The sequence below is a fragment of the Lissotriton vulgaris genome, chromosome 10 (assembly GCF_964263255.1).
Source record: "Lissotriton vulgaris chromosome 10, aLisVul1.2, whole genome shotgun sequence".
In the NCBI taxonomy this organism is placed as follows: Eukaryota; Metazoa; Chordata; class Amphibia; order Caudata; family Salamandridae; genus Lissotriton; species Lissotriton vulgaris.
Window position 1 is genome coordinate 351496164 of NC_141698.1, and position 22812 is coordinate 351518975.

Sequence of the window (22812 nt, forward strand, 5' to 3'; positions counted from 1 at the left end):
CTCAATACGCACGTGTCATCATGTGCGTCACAAAGCGTAATTTGCCCTGGCTAACAGAGGGCCCGCTTTGAGATGTTGTAGCGCCAAAACTCGCCCCAATGCAGCGAATCCTCATGACTTACACTGTAAATTGTGTTGGCTTAAACAAAGCAGAACTACATGTCCCAGCATGCCCCAAAACTCAGGGGCGTGCCCTATAGGCATAATTGTATTAAAACAATGAAGGGACTACACAAATTGGCTACCGTGAACACGAACTACGGTTCGAAACGCGTAGGTGTTTTGTCACGTTTTGAATAATAAAACTGCAAACTGAAAACCAAGGCGAGTGCGGCGATTCTTTGGTTAAAATATATATATATATATATATATATATATATATTCACTGAAAAAACCATAGGTTTCACACCAGTTATAGTTAGCTGGAAATTTTACTGATATAAAACCATTGAAATTCCCACGTTATAGTTAGTCGGACTCACTATAACTTGCGCGTGCAATGCACTGCTGATGACATCACATATTACATCACTCATGACATGGTCAGTGACATCACTCATGACATCACTGATGACACCATCCTTGTGACACAGTGACAGACCTCCTCTCAGTGTAAAGTAACCCTTGAGACACATATTCAAAAATAGAAACTGAAATTTTTAAAAAATGGACATACCTATATCAGTTACAACAAGCAATTCTGTACTTCCACTATCTATATACACATCCACTCATTCACCAACAGTTCTATATAGTCACTCATACATATACTCACTCATCATAAGAAGAGATACACCTATACATCCTGTTACACACCGACATTCATCCAAAAGTTACTCACACACATATTCACACGTGCAAATAAACTATTGAACAACCATTTATTTGAATATAGAGTTATACACACACTTGCACCTTACTTCTATTGAAAATTACACATATTTATTCTCTTAAACAATCACTTATAGAAACACATACTTATTTAAACAGGAAATCTTACAATCTCTTACTCTCACATATACTCACTTATATACATCAATATTCATATATACTAGATTAAAACATATGTAGTTACTGATAAAGACACGAGTGAGACAGTCATTCACTCACTAATAAACACATATAGACACTCATCCACCCATACAGTCCTGTACATATGCTGTCTTCAAAACACATACAAACAAAGAGTCAGTCACTCATGCATCTATGTGCTAAGTAATACCCCCACCAAACCATATAGACACTCATACTGATACTAATAAAAATATCAAATAACCCATATACATACGCATGTAGCTACTTATCAACACATGTAGCCACTTATACACAAAGTGAAACACTAATATATGTATTTAAATATTTAAACATAACTCACTAATATTTATTTTTCAGAAAGACACATATTCACTGGATGGTGTCATCAGTGATGTCATGAGTGATGTCACTGACCATGTCATGAGTGATGTAATATGTGATGTCATCAGCAGTGCATTGCACGCGCAAGTTATAGTGAGTCCGACTAACTATAACGTGGGAATTTCAATGGTTTTATATCAGTAAAATTTCCAGCTAACTATAACTGGTGTGAAACCTATGGTTTTTTCAGTGAATTTAATAGGTTTTTTAAATGCTAATTCCTAACTATAACTGGTGTGAAACCTATGGTTTTTTTCAGTGAATTTCAAAGGTTTTTTTAATGCTAATTCCTAACTATAAGTTTCACTTTATAAATAAGACTGTTAGCACTCTAGTTGTTCTTTTTAACACTCTGGTACATTCTGTCATTGGGCTACAGTTGGGCTACATCTAGTTGAATTTTGGGCTACATTTACAATTTTTGATCTCTGGTGGCCATCTTTGGGCTACATTGGGCTACTTTGGGCTACATTTGGGCTACATTTTGGCTCTAACATATATTAAGCCCAATGTAGCACAATACATATTTTTATAAAGTTAATTTTTTTACAAACCACTTCAGAATAGGGCTACCTGTCTCTACAATTATCCCTTTTTTTTTTTTTAATTTTTGGGGGGAGCGCTCCCAGAGCGCGCCCCGGAGTGCGCCCCGAAAAGCGTATTTCTGAAAAGCGCCCCCGGGCGCGCTCCGGGGAGCGTCTCGTAAGCGCCAATATCGCAAACGAAAACATGATCGTGACGTATCGCGTAGCCGCGACCGCGTGATACGCACGGCGTAAGCGCACCCGGAAGTACTCGAGCGAATACGATCGCAAAACGTAAACTTCCGACGCGCTTACGCTGCGCGCCCCCGTGCGCGTAGCGTAAGCGCGTCGGGTCATGTGAGCAGAAAATAACACTTTTCATTGGTTCATAACAGTTTTAGTTTCATAATGATGAAGCCCCTGGTCTTGTGACCTGAAAATAACACTTCTCATTGGTTCAGGACAGTTTTTTTTCTAAATGATGAAAGACCCCACCTTTTTTCCTTTTTCTGACTTTGTCCTTTGACTGAGGAAGACCTGTTTGTTGCTCTCTCTACTTTTTTGCTCCAAATAATGGCTTCAGTAGTAGCATCAGCTGGTGCATCTGCCCCACCACCACCACCACCACCACCAAGAGGACCAGCTCCAAATTATATTGGTGGTCAAGAACAGGAGGAGGAGGAAGAGGAAGAGGAGGAGGGGAGAAGAAGATGGCTGCCAGAAGAAAATACACCTTACAAACCCAAACCACACATTGTTTGGCAGTTTTTTTCAATTCCAGAGGGGAAAAAAAAGGTGAATGCTCCCAAGGTGACTTGCCTCATCTGCAATGATGAACTTTCACGGGGCAACCCAAACAAGAAATATTCTTTTGGTAACTATACCATGATTCGGCACATGACAAGAAAGCATCCAAACAACTACTCCCGTGCAGAGTTCCGGGAACTGGCCAGTAACCTCCCCCAGTCATCAAGGACCCCCTCCCAAAGAAACCAACCCACTTCCTCGCAACCAGAAACATCTGAGGTGATGCCTTGCATTCAGCCGAGATTTGCTGATTTTAAAATTACTTGCACTGCTTGTGGCAAGCTTATCTCCTATGGAGAACAAAGTATTAAGCTCATCGTCCTTGCAGGTGATAATCACAAGTGCCCCAAAAAGAAATAATTTTTTGGGTTTTTTGTTTTTTTGCTCCAGTTGAGCCAGTTTCAATTCCCTTTTTTTGTTTCTCCCCCTAAAAAATACAAAAAAAAATATAAAACTGTTTTGAAAAGCCAAAAAAAGTTCAAAAAGTTCCAAAAACACAAAAAAATATAAAACAACAAAAAGAAGAAAAAAAAAAGTTCTTTTAAGAACTACCTCCAATTTCTAAATAAAAACTTCATTTTTTTAAAACTCTGTCATCTTTTTCCCTCATTTTACGCTCCCCGGTGCGCTACCTGGTGCGCGCACCGAGCGCTTCCCCCGCGCAAAACGAAAAAAAATATATATTTTAAATGCCCCGCGGGGCCCTTTTATAGCCCCCACATCAAACCTAGGGGGTCAAAGGGGTCTATCCCTGACGCCTTATGGTCAGTTCCCACTTTGTTTTAGCCACCTCTTATGTCTCGATTTTACCGAGACTCAAGATGGCGACCGCTCTGGACTGTTTGGAATGTTTACAGACACCCGAGAGCCAATCAGCTTTCCATGCGCACCTCGCGTGTCGCGCCTGGAGCGCACTCCGGTGCGCGCACCCGTGCGCTGCTATAGATATATATATTTTTTTGAACCTAAATTACTCAAAATCCACTGGAGCACATATCTTGAGACATAGCAAAGGCACATCGGGCTACCAGTCCCTACAATTTTGCCAAGTTTGGAGTAAATCCATTCAGCCGTTCGGGCTAAAAGTGAAATCGACCGCCCTATGGAAATTAACATGGGGAAAACGCGTTTTGGGACCCCCCTTTTATCTCGGCCCCCGCTTATTGTATCCCCCCCAAACTTTCAGGGAAGGACCGGAGCTCGACGAGGCCATTTTCATGAAATTTTCAGCCAGATTCGTCAACCGGTGCCAAAGTTATTCCAAATAGAATTTTGAGATTTAACATTGAAAAAAATCCTAACTATAACTACCTACTGGCGACCGCCAGTAGGTAATATATATATATATATATATATATATATATGTGTGAGTATTAAAAAAATTATTTGTATTTATATTAATTATTTATTCATTTTAATGTTATTTAAGTATTTTAAGTATGTTTAAAAATTTGTTATATTTATTATTTCATTAATTTTAAATTACTTTTAACTATTTAAAAAATTTGATATTTTGACTATCTATATTTTTTACAACGATATTTTTGATTCAATATTTTTGTACTTACCTGTTTGGAGATAGAAAGTCAATATTTTGGCATTCTATATTTTTTACTCGATATTTTTGTAGTTCTATATTTTTGCCATCGATATTGTTTCAGTGATCTGACCTCGGCTCCTTATCCGCCCTCCTTTGTAATGATCATCTCCGTCAAGTGCCGGTGAAACTTGAGCCAGAGGAGCCAGCTACAGTGGAACCTGAGCCTGCAGCCCCTGTCCAGAGCCTCCCAGTCCTCCTGTTGTGCCCCCATCCTGGGGTACCAGCTGTAGAGCTGCCAGTCCCTGTCGGTCCAGGACTTACCATATATTCTCAACTTTCCTACCCATCAGTAGAGAATGAAAAAGTCTGGGATGTTTTGAGGGAGAGAATGATAGCCTCACAGCCTGAGATCTTGAGATCAAAACTGGCATGTCACCCAGTCAAATGCAAATCAGTCTTGACCATGTGCCCCATGGTAACAGTCCAGACCGAACTGCCAGACCAGGTCCTCCCTGGACCGGAAACAAGTATCCTGGGACCGGTTTCAGGGTATGTCACCCTTCTTCAGCCAGGCTAGCTTGAATCCAGTGGCACAGTGAGCAAGCGACCCACGTCTGGGCATACCCATCCCACTTAGGGCGAAAAGTGTTACAGCAAACAAATGATGGAAGTAATGCTGACAATGCAAACATTCTCCCCTAATCAAAAGATCTGGGTTAAATCCATCATTCTTTTGCCATGAAACAAGTCCACTCCAATATGGCGTAAATTGGGTTTTATTTTACAGTATATTCTTCTTTTCACAGACGCCAGGGGAAAACAGCAACTTAGGGATTGATATAAAGGAAAAATAGGTCTTTTTGTAACAAGTCTTATAATGTCTGCTCTTCGTTGATTTCAGTCTATTGAGGGGGAGGGGTCCCTGCCCTCCTTTGGTTTATAGCGGTATACTGGTCCCAACTTTCTCTCTTGGGTCAGGTTTCCCAGTCTTCCGACCCTCCGGAAAAATGCGACGCCATGCATTGGTGAGAACCAGAAAGGAAAGAAACAAAACAAAAACAAGGGTCAGTCTTCCGTTTCTTTTATGAGTGTCTAATTAAGGGAAGGGGGTGAAGACACAATAGTGCAAGCTTTATCACACTCTACCAGATATGGGGGTGTGCGTGTGAGGATGGGGGGTTGGAGGGAGTGCGGCGCACCAACCGGAAAAGACCTGAGACGCTCAGCAGTCACACGTCCTCCCTCCCTCTCCGACCTACCCAACCCGACAACCGCCTGCATACCTGGGAAAGCCACACTTCTCCGGGAGTGTGGCTGGGTGGAAAACGGGGACGTTGGCCTCCAGGAAGTTCCTTGGGTCTTCGGTCGTGGTCTTCCTCTGGCGCACACCAGGCGCTCAAGGTTCTCTTCACTTCTTCGTCCTCGCGGTCAGCTTTCAGTCGTCCCGTTGCGTCTTCCGGGAGGGACCTCATTCCTGGTCTTCCTTTGTTCTTTTCCTGGGTCACTGGCCTTCCGATTGGTGGGGCCATCTGATGTCATCGAAGGAGGCATGGCTTCCCTCCGAGCTCATTTCTTTAAAGGAGTATGCCCCCGTGTCCGGGGACTCCTCAAACCACACCGTCTCTGTACCAGGACTCAAACTCTCGGGCTAAAACGAAACAATGTCTTAACTCTCAGGAGGTGAAGTCCACCAATCTTTTGGTCTGTCGATCTCTGTGGGCTTTTTCAATGGGGAGGGGTGCCTGACCCATTACAGACGGGTATGTCCAGACGTGGGTCCCGTGCTCTCCATGCCACTGGAGTAAAACTATCCTGGCTGATGAGGGCTGAAAGCCCGAAACCAGTCCTAGGATGCTTGTTTCCAGTCCAGTGAGGACCTGGCCTGGCAGTTCGGGCTGGACTGCTCCCATTAGGCACAGGGTCAAGACTAATTTGCATATGGTGGGGTCCAAACTGAAATGACCTGGTGAGCAAAAAACTTTAGATTTAGGCCCAGATCTCTGTACTGGGGTGAAAGTATGACATTGTCCTGTATTCTGTCCATCAATTGTTCCTTTTGCGTTCATCATTGTTACAGCAAGAATACGCTTGTGGAGGTTGGTCTATCAATGTGAAGACCACACAGACTGGATCCTAACCCAACCCTGATGTTAGATGACTAGGGGAAACCTTTGCAAATACATACCTGCAGACTCAGTCGAGCCCGTAAGGCAAGTTGCTGTTTTGCCCATATTGGATCTACCTGCCAGAGCTAACCGCCTTCCTCCCGCCGCCTCATTCTCATTTCCAGCTTGGGAGCCGGGCCGCCGAGCTGAGTGTGGGACAGGGGACTTCAACCCCCAGCAGCCCACGCACCCCGCGTACCACATGACTGTGCCAGGAGGCGCAAAAGAATAGCGTCAGCCCCTGCAGAGCGGGGGGAACCTTGCCAAACACATACCTGCAGACTCAGTCGAGCCCGTAAGGCAAGTTGCTGTTTTGCCCATATTGGATCTACCTGCCAGAGCTAACCGCCTTCCTCCCGCCGCCTCATTCCCATTTCCAGCTTGGGAGCCGGGCCGCCGAGCTGAGTGCGGGACAGGGGACTTCAACCCCCAGCAGCCCACGCGCCCCGCGTACCACATGACTGCGCCAGGAGGCGCATAAGAATAGCGTCAGCCCCTGCAGAGCGGGTGAACCTTGCCAAACACATACCTGCAGACTCAGTCGAGCCCGTAAGGCCAGTTGCTGTTTTGCCCATATTGGATCTACCTGCCAGAGCTAACCGCCTGCCTCCCGCCGCCTCACTCCCATTTCCAGCTTGGGAGCCGGGCCGCCGAGCGGAGTGCGGGACAGGGGACTTCAACCCCCAGCAGCCCACGCGTCCCGCGTACCACATGACTGCACCAGGAGGCGCATAAGAATAGCGTCAGCCCCTGCAGAGCGGGGGAACCTTGCCAAACACATACCTGCAGACTTAGTCGAGCCCGTAAGGGTAGTTGCTGTTTTGCCCATATTGGATCTACCTGCCAGAGCTAACCGCCTGCCTCCCGCCGCCTCACTCCCATTTCCAGCTTGGGAGCCGGGCCGCCGAGCGGAGTGCGGGAGAGGGGACTTCAGCCCCCAGCAGCCCACGTGCCCCGCGTACCACATGACTGCGCCAGGAGGCGCATAGGAAAAGCGTTAGCCCCTGCAGAGCGGGGGAACCTTGCCAAACACATACCTGCAGACTTAGTCGAGCCCGTACGGCAAGTTGCTGTTTTGCCCATATTGGATCTACCTGCCAGAGCTAACCGCCTGCCTCCCGCCACTTCACTCCCATTTCCAGCTTGGGAGCCGGGCTGCCGAGCGGAGTGCGGGACAGGGGACTTCAACCCCCAGCAGCCCACGCGCCCCGCGTACCACATGACTGCGCCAGGAGGCGCATAAGAATAGCGTCAGCCCCTGCAGAGCGGGGGAACCTTGCCAAACACATACCTGCAGACTCAGTCGAGCCCGTAAGGCCAGTTGCTGTTTTGCCCATATTGGATCTACCTGCCAGAGCTAACCGCCTGCCTCCCGCCGCCTCACTCCCATTTCCAGCTTGGGAGCCGGGCCGCCGAGCGGAGTGCGGGACAGGGGACTTCAACCCCCAGCAGCCCACGCGCCCCGCGTACCACTTGACTGCACCAGGAGGTGCATAAGAATAGCGTCAGCCCCTGCAGAGCGGGGAAACCTTGCCAAACACATACCTGCAGACTTAGTCGAGCCCGTAAGGCAAGTTGCTGTTTTGCCCATATTGGATCTACCTGCCAGAGCTAACCGCCTGCCTCCCGCCGCCTCACTCCCATTTCCAGCTTGGGAGCCAGGCCGCCGAGCGGAGTGCGGGACAGGGGACTTCAACCCCCAGCAGCCCACGTGCCCCACGTACCACATGACTGCGCCAGGAGGCACATAGGAATAGCGTCAGCCCCTGCAGAGCGGGGGAACCTTGCCAAACACATACCTGCAGACTTAGTCGAGCGCGTAAGGCAAGTTGCTGTTTTGCCCATATTGGATCTACCTGCCAGAGCTAACCGCCTGCCTCCCGTCACCTCACTCTCATTTCCAGCTTGGGAGCCGGGCTGCCGAGCGGAGTGCGGGACAGGGGACTTCAGCCCCCAGCAGCCCACGTGCCCCGCGTACCACAGGACTGCGCCAGGAGGCGCATAGGAATAGCGTCAACCCCTGCAGAGCGGGGGAACCTTGCCAAACACATACCTGCAGACTCAGTCGAGCCCGTAAGGCCAGTTGCTGTTTTGCCCATATTGGATCTACCTGCCAGAGCTAACTGCCTGCCTCGCGCCGCCTCACTCCCATTTCCAGCTTGGGAGCCGGGCCGCCGAGCGGAGTGCGGGACAGGGGACTTCAACCCCCAGCAGCCCACGCGCCCCGCGTACCACATGACTGCACCAGGAGGCGCATAAGAATAGCGTCAGCCCCCGCAGAGGGGGGGAACCTTGCCAAACACATACCTGCAGACTTAGTCGAGCCTGTAAGGCAAGTTGTTGTTTTGCTCATATTGGATCTACCTGCCAGAGCTAACCGCCTGCCTCCCGCCGCCTCACTCCCATTTCCAGCTTGGGAGCCGGGCCGCCGAGCGGAGTGCGGGACAGGGGACTTCAACCCCCAGCAGCCCACGTGCCCCGCGTACCACATGACTGCGCCAGGAGGCACATAGGAATAGCGTCAGCCCCTGCAGAGCGGGGGAACCTTGCCAAACACATACCTGCAGACTTAGTCGAGCCCGTAAGGCTAGTTGCTGTTTTGCCCATATTGGATCTACCTGCCAGAGCTAACCGCCTGCCTCCCGTCACCTCACTCTCATTTCCAGCTTGGGAGCCGGGCCGCCGAGAGGAGTGCGGGACAGGGGACTTGAACCCCCAGCAGCCCACGCGCCCCGCGTACCACATGACTGCACGAGGAGGCGCATAAGAATAGCGTCAGCCCCGCCTCGCGGGACGCGGGCGGGGCGCCGGGCGAAGCCCGGGCCATGGGCGGGCCCGTCTATGCCGGTCCAGGACCGGACAAGGCTGGGCTGGGCCATCCCCCTTGGCTCTATTTCCTGAAGGACAAAAGACAAAAAACTAGTAAGCACTGTATTGACATTCTAATCTAGTGGAACTGCTTATCCGTATAGTGGGAGCTCTTACTTTTGCTATTATCACTGCTCAAATTTTGTACAGCAGCCCTATTCCCCTAGAGGTTATTTGTTAATATTATCAACCTTGGGTCAGCCTGAGTGTAGCCTGTGGATATAAGATAGAAAATGCCTACTATCACAACCAATGGGACAAAAGCGCAGGTGGGAGGGGGCCGCAGAGGGACCTTGGACGCTTTTCTAATAAAAGCCGTCACAACACTGGACCGAAAAATTTCTGTTGCTGAGTGCCGCTTGTCACTTGAACTCCAGAAAAACAAGAGGTCCTCACTTGGCTCAATAATGCTATCAAAGTCCCCATCTATACATAGCACGCAATCCAACGAAAACACTCCCACTTCAGACACTGGTATTCCCCTATTATTCCAAGACCACCAGCCCTCGCAGATATCAGTCAGCGGAACCCTGGACGAAGTGGTTAATCTGGAACCCTCCCTAGATTTTTCCCTGGAGGAACCCTCCTTGTTACAGCTCCCCAAACCCACTCCTAAGGGCTTAAAGAGCAAAACACCTCTCACTAAGACACCCATGGGAACCTCACAGAAAAGGAAGAGAAGGGGAACCGTCCACCGGGGGAAGAGGCCCAAAGTATCTAGAATCTCCGAAAATTCAAACTCAAATGAGGGGGGGACTATAGTCGACAAAGAGAATCAATCAAGGGAAAAGTTAAAATTGCAGGACAACACACACCTGTCTAAACCCCATTCTCCACAGAAAGTTCAACAGGATCTCAGCCTGGATAAGATGGAGCATCTAGTAAGGTCCCTACTTTTGCCAGTAATAGAGAGCACCTTAGTTGAAACTACTGCCTCAAACACCAAAGTCTTAGAAGAACTACTAACACTCATAACGGCTCACACCAATAGTGGCCATACCCTGAGTAATATCAATGGCATCTCCAAGGGGTACACAACCACACTCTCACGCCCTACCTCACTTAGGAAGACAGCTGAGAAGCCAATAACTGGAGGTGGGAGAACCCCTAAAACCCCCAAGAATGCAAGTCTAGAGAGGGAGAATATACCACCTAGAGCAAAGAAAGTTACAACTGAGGAGCCAGGGAACATGCTGATAAAGAGTAGAGGGCCAGATGACCCTACCGCCAAACAGCTTTCAATCTCGAAGGTGAACGACTTAACTGCACATACTGTAAAAGCCCACCTCACAGAGAGAGATTTAAAAAATACAGATCGCCACATAGATCTGCCCCCGGAGGCGGCTTTGTACGTTATCGTCCTCACAGAGGTGCCCGAACTCATGGAAGGCAGGAGGGAAGGCTATCATGAATTAAAGAATAAAACAGTCCATTGGCTTAGTAACAACAGGCCACTGACCCCCAATTTAGATGGGGAGATATTACATGTGAGAAGGCTGGCCTGGGTGGGACAGAGACCCAAGGACTTATCAGGAGACGTTATAATTACCAATTTCAGAGATCCCAGAGTCGCCACTTACATTACTGATTGGTATCTAGAACGGGGAGTTAGTGGAATATCGACACGGGATCTGAGCTACTTCTACCCACAGCCACTAGTGACACCATGGAGTAGACGAGACACTTATAACAACTTCAAAACTGCCAACGCTTCCCTCACAAGGAATACACACATGAACCATTGGGAAATGACACACAAAGGTCGTAGAGGTACAGAAAGAACAGACAGCCTATGGGGCGGTAGCTTACAGCGTGCACCACTTACCCCACACACCTCACACTGATCTATGCCCCTACGGAACCGATTTAATGTATTTTCGGGATTGGATGATCTTGATTGACAGGCAACAAAATCCCTGGGGAAAGACTCAATGAGTTCAGTAACTCCCCCAACTAAAATCCCTTGTCAGCTCACAAGGGACGACTCTTACGGTGCCACCAAAGATTCACATGCACCACACGAAATGTCCACAATTAGCGAAACAGTGGTGGAAGCAGCAGAAGAAGCAGGGGACACTCACCATTTGAGTACATCAAACATGGCGCTTACTAACTCCCTATTTGCCCCTTAAACAGCGTTAGACCTCTCCCCACCAAAGGATAGTAGGTCAAGAGCAAACTCCCTTACAAAAGGTAGAGGGTCCAAGTTGAACGATTCCTCTCACAGTCTCCTCACCTGGAATGTAGCAGGTTTGTCAACCAAGGTCTCTCAACAATCATGGCTAGATATTATCAAGAATCATAGTATAGTCTGCTTACAGGAAACCTGGACGATAGAGGAAATTCACATTATAGGCTTTAAAACCTTTCACTCACCAGCACTTGCTAGTAATCAGGACGGAATAAAGGAGGTCTCTGTATTTATGTTGCAACTACTGAGGACATAAAAGTTAGCAAGTTTCTAAGCACAGCGTTTTATCAGATATTGGACTTTAGAGGGTGCCACTCACTTAATGTAATCTTAATAAATCTGTATAATAATGTACCTTCCAATATGTTAGAGCCTATTTTTTACAGCCTTTTGAATAGCTTAACTTCTCTAAGAGACCAGTTAGTAGGCGAGAAAGTGATAATCTGGGTTGGTGATTTTTAATTGTACTATCTGCCCTTATTCTGCAATTGATTTGTGCGGCCTGGCTGACTATAGGGAAGACAGTCCAACCCATTTTGCCCACACAAAAGTAGGTAACATCGTTAACAACATCACCTTCCACCTTAACTTGTCCTTTGTGAATGAGCTATGCAGCCCGATCGTCCCTTTCCAACCAACTTTTAACGGACGGGGGTGCAACTCTACTATTGATTTTACTCTAATGTCCTCTGCCCAAGCGGGTTGTGTGTTTACTTGGGAAACTGGCACTGTCCTTTTTGGGCGATCACTACCCCATATCTTTTACACTAAAAAGAAGGGGGGTGTTAAGACCATCAAAGAAGGATTTCAATTATACACCAAAGGTCAAACTAACCGCTACTAATGGCTATGTCATTAAATGGGAGAAGGTCGAGCCCGCTGGGTTCTTAACCTCATAGCTGCTATTGCACATTCCTCCCCAGTGCTGCGCTGTCCATTAGAACTAGTGCTGAATGGACGTTCAATGGTCGTGCGCAGCACTGGGGAGGTAGCGCTGCTGACGACCATTGGCCGTCAGCAGCACTTAAGGGGTTAAAAAATCTAATTTCTTTATCTCTCGAAGACTTTTTGATATGTCTGACAGTTGACGAATCGCCCGACAAGGTTATGGGTTCTTTTTCAAATATCCAATTAGCGGCGAAGAATCTCCTATTTAGAGAACATAGACGAGCCGCTAATAAAGCGCAAGGATGGTTTGATAGTAAATGCACTAAAGCATTAACATCCTTAAAAAAGGCACTACAAAATAAACCCAAAAATCAAGAATTAATTAGGCATGCCAGAACAGTATATAAAACGACCATTAAAACCAGGAAAGACACTTTAAAGAGGGAAGCCTGGACATCCCTACGGGAGGCCTCACAACAGCGAGACAACACGGCCTTCTGGAAAGTGATAAACACCCCATACCTGCAAAGCAGAGTGGAGGACTTCATAGATGTAGCTATACCTGCGGACACATGGGCGACCCATTGTAGACAGCTTTACAACATTCGGATCGAAGGGCATAGTCCGTCTACTTCTAAAGATAGCATACCAGCATCTAACGAACCTGCCGATTTAAGCGTATTTCCCCTAGATATAACCTTTAGCTGTCAAGAGGTCACTATAGCCATTACAGAAAGCTATTCCGGCAAGGCCCCCGGACCCGACGGCGTCCCGATCGATGTATATAAGACAGAGATGAATCTCTGGGTCCCTTTACTCACAAACGTACTAAATAAGTCCAACCAACATGGATTCATACCATCTTGGATGGACGCCATTGTCGTGCCAATCTTCAAGAAGGGCAATAGAAATGACCCCACCTGTTACAGGCCAATCTCGCTCTTAGACGCATTGATGAAAGTAGCCGGCAGAATCATCCTAAATAGGATAAAAAGTTGGGAGGAGGAAAATCAGGTTATATCCAATCTACAGTATGGCTTCAGAGCCGGGAAAGGGACGGTGGAACAGTGTTTAAATTTGGCATTAATCATCGACAAATACACACAGGCGAGGAACAGAACATTATACATCACCTTCGTAGACCTCAGTTCCGCCTTTAACTGTGTGGACCACGAACTTCTATGGAAAACACTGTTCGGCCTGGGCATCAATGGCCAAATTCTTACCTTCATCAAAGAATTATATAAGGATGCAGGAGCCAGGGTGAGATTTGGCTGTCAGGGGGAATGCTCCCATCCGAAGGGCCGGCAGACAGGGGTGTATACTAGCACCCCTGTTGTTTACTATTTATGTTAAATCCATCGGACAACACCTAAGCGCTTTCCAACACGATTACCCCTCTATAAATGGGTCACCTATCCCAATATTACTGTATGCCGACGACGCGGCAATAATGTCACAGACCAGAATCGGTCTACAGCGGGCAGTGGTCGAATTCACTAGCTTTAAGAGGGACTGAGGCTTAAAAGTAAATATCCCTAAAACCTACACTATGTCCTGTGGCCGTAGGTCAAGAAAGGCATTCCGTATCATCTTTCTAGAATGCCAAAGAATTGAATACACAGACAGATTTAGTTACCTAGGTGTAACGTTTGACAGAAGGGGGAGCTGGCATTCGGCAGTAGCTGCTAGGAAATTAGCCATCACTCGGTCCACTGGTGCTTTGACTAATTTTTCAGCCAAAATAGGGGGGAAACCCGCAAAGGTACTGATACACATCCATAAGGCCAAATGTGTTCCTACCGCCACATATGGGGCTGGGCTATGGGGGATAGAAAACGCCCAGATACTACAAGCTTGTGAGAATCAGTTTATTTGTCATCTACTTGGCGTTTCCAAATTCACAACAACCTATATGACTCACATAGAAGTAGGTCTTCCTTATATCAGTGACATCATTAAGATCTCCCCCTTATTGTTGTGGCACAAGGCCTGGGTGACTGAAGAGACTGTTTTAAATAGAGAGATAATAACAGATTGTCTCGAAATGGACGGGGCAGCCAACATCAAATGGCTATCCTATGTGAAAAAAACCTTCACGAAGTTAGGTCATCCTGAATTCTTTGATAACCCGCCTAGCATAGAAGGGATATCAAGAGGTGCGCTGAAAAAGATGGCCCTCGAACACCTGGCAACTGACAGATGGAACATTGAGAAAAAGAAACACACATCTCTCAGATATCAGGAAATCACTCTAAACGAGGGCCTTCAACATTACCTTACATTAGACCTAAGTCCCTATGCCCGTACGTTGCTGACCCGACTGAGATTGGGTACTTTTTTTCCAACTGGTCACATTTCTCACCTGCAACAATTGGTCTATGGAAAATCATTCCTGCCCGTGCGATGACATCTCAACACAATCTAATATACATTGTGTACTGTTTTGTACTTTCTATAAAAGACCGCGTAGGGCTTTTCTGATACCTGTCCTCAAAGCATGGGGGATTCGTACCTGTAGACTAGCATATATGACACTTCAACAGCTAGAAGATGAAAATGTAATTTATGCAGTCTCAAGCTTTTTAAAACTTGTTATTAAATTTAGAAACACAATGTAAAGTCCTCATTTTTAACTTGTGATGGTCAAAATATTGTGCATTAATGAATTAAGTTTTAAACTACCTTTTTAAATATACACTTTTACGTGTTAACTCATGATGCTTTCTTAATAACTGATCGATCAAGCTTATTCTAACCATTATGGACTACACTTTGTTTTTTATAAAAATGTATATATTGTATTTTATGCTTTTATGATTTTATCCTGAAAATCGAATAAAGCTTTTTTTGAATTTGAATTTGAATTTGACTATATTAATTATACCACTGGCATAACAGAAGTGCCCAGGGTAAGCATAGGTCCTATCTCATTGTTCACAGCCTACGATTAGCCATGCAGTTCAACTAATCCCATCTCACATTTACAGTCCCCAGAATCTCTGTCCTGAAGAGACCCCGTAAACATAGAGGGTTGAAACATTGTTGACAATTGATAAAGGATAGTCCAAGAAAGACTAGAACATACTCTAGTGCCCATGAATCACTCTGAAACCTTTATGGACATCATTTATACTCCAAATAACCAACTCCCCTTTTTAAAAAGTGTCACTGTAGTTATATTCACGATTTTGGTTATGGTCACTCCACTGGGGTCACGTAAGTCATGCATTTCCATTATGTATGTGTAAATAGTGTCAATATACAGTATACATGTACTTATATTTTATACTTACAATTGAAAATAAAAGTACTTACTTCGGCTGAAATTAGTGTTGCATGAGAACTGTTTTGTGGTGCTGTGTTTTCTTTAGTCATGTGTGTTCTTTGAAGTCAATTATTTAGTATAACTTCAAAGAAAAACAAATGTGATACAGATTGACTACATTGTATGCTACTTCTGCTTAAATCAATACAAGACAATAATACCTTGTCAAAATATAAACGATTCCTTGATTTAATAGAGTTCATTGTGAACAACTGTAGATTGGCTGTTATCTATACCCAGTTGAGAAGGGTTGCTCTTGTTTTTGTTAATGCATCAGGGAAAGAGCACGAAAACAACCCTCTCCTGCCAAGCCTCCTTTTATTGGCCCTTCAGTGCAGGGTCAATAGAAGAAGGGTTAAATAAAGGGTTTCATTAAGATTTTGCAGAGGTTTGTATAAAAATCTAAGCATTTTTACAAACGTCCTGATTTCGCCTTTATTGCAAATCACAAAATCCTGGCGGGTCTGAATGTAATTGTGCAGTTTTGAAATACAACATTAAGTGGCAGCAAGTCTGGCATTAACATGGGTGAGCTGGGCCAAAGCCCAGGGTGCAGGTATTCTGTGGGGGGCATAGGGCTGTATGCATTAAGGTTATGCCAACAGCACCACCCTTCTCGTCTTGCTATAGCCTTATTCTAGTACCTGCCTGTTTGTTTCTGTGTTCTCAGCCAGTTTAAAGTGATTTTAGTCCTTCAATATTATACCGCAGGTGATTTTTATTGTTTTTAACACCCCTTTAGCCCCCTTACTTGCCCTCCCTTCACTCTCTGACCCATGCTGACAAACATCAACAAAACAGTCATCTCTGTGAGTCAACTAGGCTATCAGTGAATTAGGTGCACTGTGGTTGGTCCTGGGACGTTTGTGTTTAGGGACTTGTCCATGCTTGTCCAGGTACTGAGTAGTGAACAAAAAGTGACCCCGGATGCCTCATTATTTGGCAGAGGCAGCCCTGAAGTGGGTTTCAAGGGCCAGCCCAATAACAGCTGCTTGGGGCTAAAAATACTTGTTTCAGCCTCCATAAACAATGAGGGGGACACCTCACTCCCCTAAGAGGAGGGCATAGCATGCCAAGGTTGGTGTGAAATCACTTGGGCAACTGGGACCCAGGTAATGCTGTCAACCCCCCTATGTGAACACACCACTGTACCTCACCTTGGAGCAGGTTGGTTTCTGCCCTTGCAGAAAGTACATTTGTGGAGCAGGGGCAGCATGCAGGAAATTCGAGACCCACCCATTCACACCAGAATAGCAACACTGTTGCAGGATTGAGAGGGCAGGTGAGCAGTTAAAAAGGTGCAGTGGTTGCTAAAGGAGGCACAGATGAGGGTGGTGTGCTGGAAGAAGGCCACTTACTTGGGGATGCCTTACGGCAGTGTAAGTAGGCCAACGGGGGAGTAAGGGGAGCATGCCCAGACTCATCGGTTGGTAGGGCACATGAGGAACAGACAATGTAGCAAGCTGAGCCTAACAGAAGTAAGAGGTTACCCCCTCACGATAGAAGAAAGAACCAACAGAAAACCAATAAAAACTGGTATGACCTCAAAAAGCAGCCTGGAGAATGGCCTCAACAACAAAAGGGTGTCATAACTATGACAAGCAAATGACATGGACTTAATTGACATATGAAAGAGGTGATTTATGACTGGTCACCCATTGATAATTTATGACCTATCATGAAATTACGATTTATGATCCTGTCGGAATGATTTATGTATGTCAGAGATGATTTATGACCTGTCAAATGTTGATTTATCTCTTGTCACATACACATGATTCATGATCCTATCAGAATGATCTGTGGCACTCGGAATGATTTATGACACTGTAGTAATGATGTATGACCTTGTCATCGTGAGTTATGACTGGCCACTGTGATTTATGAGGTCAATGATGTAACGTAGAGACCATGTATGTAATAAAACTGTCACCGTGAATTCCCACTAAAGCACAAACACACAACTAGTGTACTTTATTCACAAATATATATGTGTGAAGTGTACTAATTGGAGTGGGCTAAGTGCAGGAGTTAATTCACTACCATTAGCAAGGACGTCAAATATCTGCCCCCCTACGTCCAGGGTGCTATCTTAGAAAAGACCGGCTCTGCGTGGCAGGCTTGACCAAATAATTGTGCAAGAAAAAACTAATTATGAAGCATTATTCAGCACCTGTTTCAATTCGAAATAGATCTGCAGAAAATTGTAGTGCATTTCGTATTTATTATGTAGATATCTCACTACAGGATTGGAAACGTACATAAAGATGCAACATGTGTTTTTTTTCTTCTAAAACCCAAGGGCCCTTTTGAAAAAACTGCAGCTATGACATCTGTGTCTGGAAACATGAATTTGTTCGAATAGCGAAATAAGAAAATCATGACAAAGGAAAATTCATCCTATCCACCCTACTTGAATTGCATTTAGATATTTAAGCGTTTACAAAAACTTTTCCCATAGTCCAAGTGGGGTAGATTCACTCTCTGGGAATTTTGTCACCTTTACAAGTGCCTGATTACAGTCAACAGCTGAGGGTGACATTTGAACTTCGTAAAGTGTATCTCACAGCATTGTACCTGATTGCTGTAAGCTTAATAATTAAAGATCTTTTGAGCTAGAAACAGTTTTGGTGTTAAAATCTGTAAACTTTGCAGCAGAAGATGTATTATGTGGTGAGCACAGCGGATATATGATGTTACAACGCATACTATTACAACGCATACCGTTAGAACGCATCTTTTACAACGCAAATACTGTTACAACGCATGTTTTTACAACGAGTACTATAACAACGCAAAATAGTACTTTATTATCAAAAATACCATTACAACGCAACTTATAACAACGTATACCATTACAACGCAAAAATATATATATATTTTTTTAATGTAAAATAAAACCTGGCACAGGATGCAGGGAAAATAGGGGTTTTGGGTGAGGAAGTGTATTAATATTTGGAGAAAAAAACTACCATATTATAGCGAAAAGAAAGTATTTTTTATAAATAAACACCCGAGTATTAAAATTAATACTCGGGTACTTAAATTAATACTCCGACTACTAAAAATTAAATCATTTTTCCACATTACATTTCAAAATTAAAAAAAATAAAACATTAATTATATACACGATATTTATGCTTGCAGATATTAGAACAGATATAGTATGATTCATAGACGCCATTTTGAGAAGGTATTAAAATGATTAGTCCTACTATTATTTCAATGAATCAATACCACAATACATTATCCAAAATGGATGCCAAAACGGCAGACTTAACGCTAACTAAAGTACTTATAATTAATTTTTAAAATATACGTTTACAGAGAAATAAATGTAAAATTAAAAACCATTTCTAACGCATATTTTTAGAAATAAAATTGAGTCAGTAATCGAAACTTATAAATAGTAGACAGACACCATTTTGAAACTAGTTGATCCTCAACTACCCGAGAGAGCAGACGTGAAATCTGAACCTCTGACCTTTTCACCCTTTCAGACCCGTTGTATTGACAGAGCTACAGAATACAACGTTTTCCAAGTAAGAAACCTGAACAGAAAACGATAAAAAAATGAAAACATTTTATGTAAAGTGAATGTCGAATAAAATAATAATAAATATTATTATTATTTAAACATTTAACTGATATTACGAAAATATTACTGTGAATTATTAAACAAAAACGTGAAAGAAACACATTTTAATAAATTACGCTAAATATATATATTAACATACAACTATTTTTGATGAGTAGAAAAATTAAACATAATAGCGTTTAAATACGATAACATAAAGTTAAAATGTGTTTAATATATTACTCATAGAAATCACTTCTTAGCCGCAGAAAACATGAGACCAGGAAAAATATAGAATTCAACACTACGAACCGTTTTTCAAAGTTAGAAGAAGGTACACATTCATTAGTTTTTAAACAAATTTATCATACAGTAGACGAAATAAGTCGCATCATAAATAAATGTTGTTAATTATTTTGACAGAAAAATTACTTCAAAAATAAATTCCACTGCATAACTGCCAGAATAAAATGAGTCAACATCTATTAAAAAAGGTAATAAAAATATTTCTCTGGCAGAGTAAATACAGCATTTTTTATAAAAAACATGTAGACTAGAAACAGATTAATTTATATTATTTTTTTTATGTTTAAGATAGAAAAACTAAGCCTTGATAAGAGATTTCAAAAAACATCAATCTGTGATAAATCAAATATCTACCCTTCGTTTAAAAAGGTAAGCCCGAAATGTAAAAAATAAATATATGTTATATATATAAAAAGTGGTGAGTCTGTAACATTTATCAACATTTGGTCAATCAAGTATTGTGTTAGGGAAGTCCACAAGTATAAAATACAACAGAATCTTATGGTAAATGCTGCAGAGGGTAAAATTATCAATAGTCATATATTATATATTAGTGTTCATAAACGAGAAAAGTGCAGGAAAAAAGAAGAATTACTACCGATATATATAAGTTAGTATTCCTACTCCGGATAAGTGCAGCATTAAAGAATGTGCTGCTTAGCCTAAAAGTAAAAAATTATATTCTACATCCAAATAAGTGCTACAGTTTGAAAAGTGCATGACAAAATCGTAATGTTAACAAATTTAAAAAATCCGGGTAAATGCTATAGTAAGGAAAGTGCAAGATAGTATAGAGATATAAATTAGTATTCCAACTCCAGATAAGTACTGCTGAATAGAACAGACGTATATTTTTCGATTTTATCATCTTTGAAAAATATTCTGAAAATCACTGAAGAACAATAAAACTAATAATAAGTATAAAACATGCAAACAATGTAATTGTAATATTCCTAAATAATCAGAATGTACAAGTCACATATTTTTTTACATTTATTATTTCCAGTGTACTAGCCACCAAAAGGAAAATCCAGTAAAGCAACAGCTGAAGCAATATCTTCAAAAACAACAACTGAAGCAAAAAACAAGATCAAAAACACATTTCACCTGAGAAAAGCTCTAATTTGAAAAGTAAGTGAAATTCGAAATACATTATACACATAAGAATAGACCATGAGTGAAAATAAGTGCAGAATAGTGTAGAGGTATAAATTACTATTCCTACTCCGGGTAAGTGCTGCAGTAGGGAAAGTGCTGGATAATCTAGAGGTGTACATTACTATTCCTACTCCAGATAACTGCTGCAGTAGGGAAAGTGCTGGATAGAGTAGAGGTATAAATTACTATTCCAACTCCAGGTAAGTGCTGCAGTAAAGAAAGTGCTGGATAGTCTAGAAGTGTAAATTACTATTCCTATTCCGGTAAATGCTGCAGTAGGGAAAGTGCTGGATAGTGTAGAAGTGTAAATTACTATTCCAACTCCGAGTAAGTGCTGCATTAGGGAAAGTGCTGGATAGTCTAGAGGTGAAAATTACTATTCCTACACCAGGTAAGTGCTGCAGTAGGGAAAGTGCTGGATAGTGTAGAGGTATAAATTAATATTACTATTCCAGTTAACTGCTGCAGTAGGGAAAGTGCTGGATAGTGTAGAAGTATAAATTACTAATCAAAGTCCTGGTAAGTGCTTCAGTAGAGAAAGTGCTGGATAGTGTAAAGGTATAAATTACTATTCCAACTCCAGGTAAGTGCTGCAGTAGGGAAAGTGCTGGATAGTGTAGAAGTATAAATAACTATTCCTACTCCGGGTAAGTGATGCAGTAGGGAAAGTGCTGGATAGTGTAGAGGTATAAATTAATATTACTATTCCAGTTAACTGCTGCAGGAGGGGAAAGTGCTGGATAGTGTAGAAGTATAAATTACTAATCAAAGTCCTGGTAAGTGCTGCAGTAGAGAAAGTGCTGGATAGTGTAAAGGTATAAATTACAATTCCAACTCCAGGTAAGTGCTGCAGTAGGGAAAGTGCTGGACAGTGTAGAAGTATAAATTACTATTCCTACTCTGAATAAGTGCTGCAGTAGGGAAAGTTCAGCAGTAAAGAAAGTGCTGGATAGTCTAGAGGTGAAAATTACTATTCCTACTCCGGGTAAGTGCTGCAGTAGGGAAAGTGCTGGATAGTGTAGAGATATAAATTACTATTACTATTCCAGTTAAGTGCTGCAGTAGGGAAAGTGCTGGATAGTGTAGAAGTATAAATTACTATTCCAACTCCTGGTAACTGCTGCCATAGGGAAAGTGCTGGATAGTGTAGAAGTATAAATTAGTATTCCAACTCCGGGTAAGTGCTGCAGTAGAGAAAGTGCTGGATAGTCTAGAGGTGAAAATTACTATTCCTACTCCGGGTAAGTGCTGCAGTAGGGAAAGTGCTGGATAGTGTAGAGATATAAATTACTATTACTATTCCAGTTAAGTGCTGCAGTAGGGAAAGTGCTGGATAGTGTAGAAGTATAAATTACTATTCCAACTCCGGGTAAGTGCTGCAGTAGGGAAAGTGCTGGATAGTGTAGCGGTATAAATTACTATTCCAACTCCAGATAAGTGCTGCAGTAGGGAAAGTGCTGGAAATTGACAAAAGTAGCTTTCTTCACAAAACATAAGTCACAATTTGTTGTCCATATATTTTTTTTGCAGATCAGAACCCACCAAAAGCAATATCTTCAAAAACAACAACTGAAGCAAAAAACAAGATCCAAAACACATTTCAACTGAGAAAAGCTCTAATTTGAAAAGTAAGTGAAATTCCAAATACATTTTACATATAAGAATAGAGCATGAGTGAAAGTAAGTGCTGGATAGTGTAGATGTATAAATTACTATTCCAACTCCAGGTAAGTGCTGCAGTAGGGAAAGTGCTGGATAATCTAGAGGTGTAAATTACTATTCCTACTCCAGATAAGTGCTGCAGTAGGGAAAATGCTGAATAGTGTAGAAATATAAATAACTATTCCTACTCCGTTTAAGTGCTGCAGTAAGGAAAGTGCTGGATAGTCTAGAGGTGTAAATTACTATTCCTATTCCGGGAAAGTGCTGCAGTAGAGAAAGTGCTGGATAGTCTTGAGGTGTAAATTACTATTCCTACTCCGGGTAAGTGCTGCAGTCGGGAAAGTGCTGGATAGTGTAAAGGTATAAATTACTATTCCAACTC